Here is a 7,667-nt window from a genome sequence, read left to right on the forward strand (position 1 = left end):
AGGAGATGAGTAACTTTCCTCTAGTTGGTAGAGAGAATGGAAATAAGGAATGGGATACCAACCTTTCTGAGTGTCAGATCAGGACTTGGTTAGAAACTTACTTACTCTTTCCCTGTCTTCATTCCAGGACGGATGTCTAGTACAACCCTAGTTTGCTTAGGAAGTATAAACAAATAACCTTAGCTTAGTGTAAATGGAGAGATTCTGTCTAATACAAGTTTCAACTATAGGATATATTAATAATTCTGTTATGGGAGGGTCAAGGCCAAAAATGTCTGGCCTTTGAGATTTCCCTGTGGGTTGACTATATATAGGTGACTCTTAAGATACTTGTAACCCCTGCAAGGGGCAGTCACGAGGTCAAGACTAGATTATAGTAAAGAACATACAGATACTTCTGGCTTCTCTTACTAGGTTGATGTTAATAATAGTGATGTCACAGCCAGAGAGGGTAAAACTGAACTTGCCATGGACACGTCATGACAGCCACACAAACTGTGTTGAGTCTTCATGTTCTTTGCTGTTCTCCACTTGCTTGTGAGATAAGGCAGCATCATTTAAGTGTGTACTTGGCAAGCATTAAAAACATAATTTCGGGGAGCTTGATCCTCAGTTGTAGATGTGTTCAGACATTTGGGCAAAACAGACAGCACATTGAAATAGCACTGTGCTGCATTGTGCAGACATAAAAGCGGGCTTAGGAAGGCAGCTAGCTGTTGCTGTGTTTTGAGCTTAGCTGGCTGATTATTCAGAAACCCCTTTTTATTTATTTGGATGAGGAGTAATAGGCATCTGACACCTGGATAGATGGCAGATATTTTTCCTGAAAATGAGTAAAATGAGATCTGCATTTCAAGGGAAACAATTGACAGTATTTGTTGCCAATGATAAAAATTGAGTTTTCAAGTGAAAATGAGATGTTTCAGTTGAATCTTCCTCTGTGGCCCCGACAGCATCCACGAGAAGGTTTTTAATGGTATTAGCAAAGGTATAATGGGGCAGAAATGGATCAACATTTGAACTATTGGAATGACTGAGTTTCTAAACGACTTGATGTGACAGAATCATGTGCCTATCTGTGCTCATAGTGGCTGTAGTGTAAGTGTGTTTCCTGAAGCCTGTGCCCTGGAAACAACCCCTGATGCTGAGATGTGGGTCTTTATAAGAAATTCTTAATAGTACAATGGGAAACAGAGCTTTCATGAGTGAATTAATGTCACAGCATGGAAGTTGTAAGTTGTCTTGAGAGTAGCATGGCTTTTTGTTTGTTTCTTTGAGGCAGGGTGTCACATAGCCCAGGTCAGAGATGACCTTGAACTTTTGACCTTCTTGCTTCTATCTCCTGAGTGCTGGCATAACAGGTATGAATGATCACATCTGTTTTATACAGTGCTGGGGATTGACCCAGGACCTTGTATATGATAGGAAAGCACTCTACTAACTGGACCATAGCCCCATCTCAAGCAATTGGTTGTTACAAGAGCAAAATCCATCACAAAATGTTCCGTCCCACCTTGCTATTGGACTTCTTAGCTTCTAAAACCATGAATCAAACTTTTGTATGTAAATCACCGTCTTTTATATCCTGTTATTGTAACATAAAATAGAGTGTGACAATAGTCTAGTGGAGTTTAATATAACAGAATAATAAAAGTTCATTGATGATAGATTCACATTCCATTTGTTCTTAGCTTATGAAAAGGAGGCTACCACATGGGGTATGGTATTAAAGGACATACATAAATATCTGAAAACAAACTATGAAAATATTTTTCCTTATTCTATTGACATGCCCAAACAAAATTGATTTTTCTTTACACATTTCAACCAAAACAACCCATTACAACAGACTAAATGTGGATGTGGTAACCAAGCTGTCATGTGTCAAACCAGTTGTGAAGATTTGTTGAGATATATCTCTTATTGATTTAAAAAAATTACACACACACACACACACACACATACTTACACACAAACCCTTCATGCCAATGTTATTTTTGAAAACAGGTAACAGACTGATTGTCATTAAGAATCTGGGGAAGTCCTAAGTGTGAAAACCCAGTGCTAACTGTCAACCTGTGGGTTGTAGCAAAGATCTCTTGAGAAACTACACAGTGACTTGAGGAGCAACGAGATGTAGAAGAGTTTCTTGAAACAAAAATAAACTGTTTCTAGGGCTGCATGCCCTAGATGCATGTGCTGCTGGGGTGAACAAGAGCCAGCAAAAAAAAATGCAGAAGATCTAAGGTAGTGGGCAATTCTGAAAACCAAAGGTCACTCACGCAGATTCCCTTTCCCTTGACTGATTGCAAAGACATTTCCAGCTCTCTGTTCTTAAAGGTAGCGATTTAAAGAACAGTTTTTTTTCTTTTTTTCTTTCAAATTTTTAAGGTTTAAAACCATACTTTATTTTATGTATAGTAATATACTTCACATATTGAAAAAACGCTATCATAGAGTTGTGTAATATTTTAATTTTTTGGTGTAAATACTAGACATTTTATCATTTTATTATATCACACATTTTGTGTGTATTTCCTTCACCTTGTGCTATGGAATTCCACATTCTTATTAATAGAAATGCAGTTTATTTCATGTACATATTAGATAATGATAGAACTAGGGTAATGAGAATATCAGTCTCCAAGATTTTTATCATTTCTCCTTTTTTTTGGAAGTAGACTTTTTTTTTCACATAATATGTCCCGATTGTAGTTTTTCTACCCTCTGCTCCTCCCAGTTCCTTCCCATCTCCCCTCCCGTCTGGATCCACATCTTCTCAGTCTTTCATTAGAAAACAAATAAGCTTCTCAGGAATAATCATAAAATAAGATAAAACAAAAACTAATGCATTGGAATAAGCAAAGACAAACAGGAGGAAAAGAGCCCAAGAAACAGACATAGACACAGAGACCTATTTGTTGATTACTCAGGAATCCCATAAAAACAGTGGATCTGTAGGGTAAAAAGAGAGAAATACATACATAAAATAAAATGAAAATGAAAAATAAGATAAAATAAAAATTAAAAAGCCCAGACATGACGTTATGACATATGAGACAAGGACACTCCAAGGATGCCACTGAGTTTGCTTCTGTTGGCCATGCGTTTTCACAGGTGGAACATACAGCCCATCCTTAAGACTAGTTTATTTCTCTAATAAGACTCCTTTGGAGAAAACTAAACTTTATTTGTGAGGGGTTATCAATTGGAGATAACTTCTAGGTTAGAGATGGGGGCATGTGCCCACTTCATCTCTAGAACCACATCTGGTGCAGACCTGTGCAGGCCCTGTGGATGCTACCTCTGTCTCTGTGAGTTCATATTTACATTGATCTGTTTACACAGAGGGCCTTGTTCCCTTGGTGTCTTCCATCTCATCTGGCTCTTATGCTCTTCCACCTCCTCTTCCATGGGGTTCCCTGAGCCCCGAGAGATGGGAGAGAAACATCCATTAAGGGCTAAATGTTCCAAGGTCTCCCACTCTCTGCCCAATGTCCGATTGTGGCTCTCTGTATTTGTTTCCATCTGTTTCAGGAGGAGAGCTTCTCTGATGATGGTTGAAGTTGGTACTGACCAATCTATGATATAGCAAAATGTCATTAGGAGTCATTTTATTGCTAAATTTCGTTTGTTTTTTATAACAGTACTATTTGATTCTATCCTAGGTCTCTGGACTATCCAGTCTCAGGTTCTTGGTCACCCCAGCAGTGTCAGGTATGAACTGCACCTCGTGGAGTGAGCCTTAAGACAAATTAGAGGTTAGTTGGTTACTCCCACAAGCTTTGCAGTCAGAACACCTCTGTAGATCAAAGGGCTTGTAGCTGCGTTGGTGTTGACATTTCCCCTTTGGTAGCATGTAGAGTCTGTTCTGATACTAAGGACATTAGCCAATAAAGTGAAGGCTCTGTGTAGATGCCAGGTTTATTCATCCATGTTCAATGAGTTACATAGGTGTTGTTTTCAGCAATGAGCCTTGCTCTGTTTTGTAGAGAGCAATCAGTTGTAGAGAGCAGTTTGTAGTCTTGACAACAGCTTGGGTTGTTTGGGGGTTCCCATAGGATCCCTTTGGCCAACATCTCAATTAGATGTAACCCAATCCTAGTATTTAAAGTTCTATTTGATGACAAGCAAGAGTGGTCCAATTGAGACTCTGTTTCCTCCATTATTTGGCAACTTCATTTAGATTGCAAATATGCTTTTGCCAGGTTAGGTTTCCATACTACCCTCAAATGGCCCTTAATTTTAGCTGTCTCGCCACATACTCTGTCCATTGCTTTCCTCTTTCCTCTTCCTCCATACTTTCTCCTATCATTTTGGCCTCCTTCCATCCATCCATAACTATTACATTTAACTTCCCTAAGAAGGTCTACTCCATACCTAACGTCTGTGCTTTTATGGATTGTAGCTTGGCTATCATTGACCTCACAACCCACTCAGGTTGACTTTTTTCTAGTCTTATTCATTTTCCTGTGAATCTCATGATGTCATTCTTTTTAATTGCTGAGTAATATCCCACTATGCAAATGTACTCCATTTTCTTTATCTATTCTTCTAGTGAGGTATATCTAGGTTGTTTCCAGTTTCTGGCTATAGAATAGGGCAGCAATGCACATGGTTGACTGTGTGTTATTTCGGTAGGTTGGAGCATCCTTTGGGTTTATGCCCGAGTGGGTCCTGAAGTAGATCAATTCTTGTCTTCTTAAATAACTGCCACATTGATTTCCATAGTGTCTGTACGAGCTTGCACTCCCACCAGCAAAGGAGGAATGTTTACCTAACTCTACATCCTTACTACCATGATCTGTCACTCGGTTTATTGATCTTGGCCATTCTTGAGGGTATCAAATAAAACTTCAAAGTAGTTTTGATTTATATTTCCCTGATGGTTAAGGATGTTAAACATTTCTTTCAGTTTTTCTTAGCCACTTTTGAGTTTTCTCTCTTCAGAATTCTGCTGCTTGATTTTCTTTTTTGAAATTATTTTATTTTATTTGCATTGATGTTTTACCTGTATGTATGTCTGTGTGAGGGTGTCAGATCCCTTGGAACTGGAGTCACAGACAGTTGTGAGCTACCATGTAGGTGCTGGGAATTGAACCCAGGTCCTCTAGTAGAACAGTCAATGTGTGCTCTTTAACCACTGAGCTTTCTCTTCAGCCTGAGAATTATGTATTTAGATCTGTACCCCATTTTTAAAATTGAGTCACGTGGTTTTTTGCTATTGAATTTTGAGTTCTTTATAATGTTTTGGATATTAGTCTTCTCCTGGATGTGTAATCTGTAAAACCCTTTTTCCATTCTGTAGAATGCTGCTCTGTCCAAATGACAGTCTACTTCGATGTGCAGAAGCTCCTCAGTTTCATGAGGTCCTGTTTATTAATTGTTGACCTTGGTGCCTGTGCTAACAGTGTTCTGTTCGAAAGTCTTTTCCTGTGCAGTAAATTTAAGGCTATTCTCCACTTTCTCTCCTTTCAGGTTCAGTGTGTCTGGTTTTGTGTTGCGGTCTTTGATCCATTTTGAATTGAGTTTTGTGGGGGGTGATAAATATGGATATATTTGGATTCTTCCATGTGCAGCAATCCAGTTTGACTGGCACATTTGTTAAAGATTTTGCCCCTTTTCTAGTGTATATTTCTGTCTTTTTTTTTTTTTTTAATCAAAAGTCAGGAATCCATAGGTATGTGGATTTTTGGCTGGGTCTTCAATTTAACTTCATTGATCAATACCATGCTATTCTTATTACTATAGTTCTATAGTACAATTTGAGGGCAGAGATACCTCTAGCATGCTTTTTATTATTCAGGATTGTTTTAGCGTGTGTGTGTGTGTGTGTGTGTGTGTGTGTGTGTGTGTGTGTGTGTGTTGCCATATGAAACTGAAAATTGTCCCTCCAGGATCTGTGAAAAATTGTGTTGGAATTTTGATGGTGATTGTCCTGAATCCATAGGTTGCTATTGGTAGGGTGGTCTTTTTTGTTTTGTTTGGTTTTGGTTTTGGTTTTTCAAGACAGGGTTTCTTTGTATATCCCTGGCTGTCCTGGAACTCACTCTGTAGACCAGGCTGGCCTTGAACTCAGAAATCTGCCTGCCTCTGCCTCCCAAGTGCTAGGATTAAAAGCATGGGCCACTACCGCTTGGCAGATGGTCATTTTTTACTATTTTAATTCTACTAATCTGTTAAAATAGGAGATATTTCCATCTTCTGATAGCATCTTCAATTTCTTCAAAAACTTAAAGATTTTAATTATACAAGGCTTTCACTTGCTTTGTTAGAGTTACCTCAGATATTTTATGTTATTTGAGGCTATTGTTAAATGTGTTGTTTCCCTAACTTCTTTCTTGCCATTTGTATATAGGAGGGCTACTGGCTTTTGTGAGTTAATTTTGTATCCAGCTATTTTGCTGAAAGTGTTTGTTAACTACAGGAGTTCCCCTGTGGAATTTTTAGGGTCACTTATGTATGCTATCATATCATCTGCAAATAGCAATACTTTGACTTCATCCTCTCCAATTTGTATCCCCTTCAGTGATCTTATTGCTCCATCTAGCTAAGACTTCAAATCTTATATATTTCAAGTCTAAGTACTATAATGAATAGGTATGGAGAGTATCTTGTTCCTAATTTAGTGGAATTGCTTTGGGTTTCTATTTGACTTGACTGCAGCTATGGGTTTGCTGTAAACTGTGTACTATGTTCCTTGCATTCCTAATCTTGCTAGTTACTAGTAAGAGGTCTTTCCAATGTTTTAATGTCTGCATGTAGGCGATGAACCTGCCTCTTCCACCTGCCTTTACTGTGTCCTTTCTGTGTCCTTCCTATAACCCTTAGATTTGGACTTTTCATAGAGTCCCAGATTTCCTGGGTATTCTTATGTTAGGAAATTTTTTAGATTTACCATTTACTTTGACCAGTATATATTTTCTATCATGGTTTCAAAGTCCCAGAGCTTCTCTTCCATCTCTTGTGTTCTGTTACTGAAGCTTGCTGCTGTGCTTCCTGTTTGCATTCCTAAATTTTTCATTTCCAGATTTCCCTCAGTTTGGCTTTTTTTCTATCTTCATTTTCAGGTCTTGAACTGTTTTATTCATTTTCTTACACACATTGGCTTTGTGCGTTTATAGATTTCTTCAAGGGATTTATTCATTTCCTTACTAAGGACCGCCATTATATCCATCAAGGCCATTTTTTAGGTCATTTTCTTGTGCTTCAGCTATGTTGACATTCCCAGGGCCTACTGTGGTCGGGTTGCTGGGCTCTAGTGGAGACATTAGTGGTTGTTATTGTTTTGTATCTGGATTTGGATGATTGTGATTCTAGGTACTGATATTTGGTCTTGTCTTTGTTTGGTGGGTGTTTGTTTCTTTGTTTCTGTTGCCCTCTTTGGTTCTTAGGAGGGTGTGATAGCTGTGTGTTGCTTTAGAGGGAATTTTTCTGGTATTGTGTCTGCTATGTGTGGCCCCTGGAGGTTCTGGATAAAATGTGCTTCTAGGTGTTGAGAGCTGACACTGAAGTATGGGGATGGGCTCCTGGTGGCTAAGGAGGTTCACAGGAAGGAGGAAATCAGGGTGCTCCATCAGGATTTGCTTAGTCCTCTGGGAATGGGGAGTAGAGAGGGAGATGAGTTCACAACAGGTGGTCTGCTGCAGAGCTGGGAATGAGACTGG

This window comes from Mastomys coucha, unplaced genomic scaffold (genome assembly GCF_008632895.1).
Source record: "Mastomys coucha isolate ucsf_1 unplaced genomic scaffold, UCSF_Mcou_1 pScaffold2, whole genome shotgun sequence".
Taxonomy (NCBI): domain Eukaryota; kingdom Metazoa; phylum Chordata; class Mammalia; order Rodentia; family Muridae; genus Mastomys; species Mastomys coucha.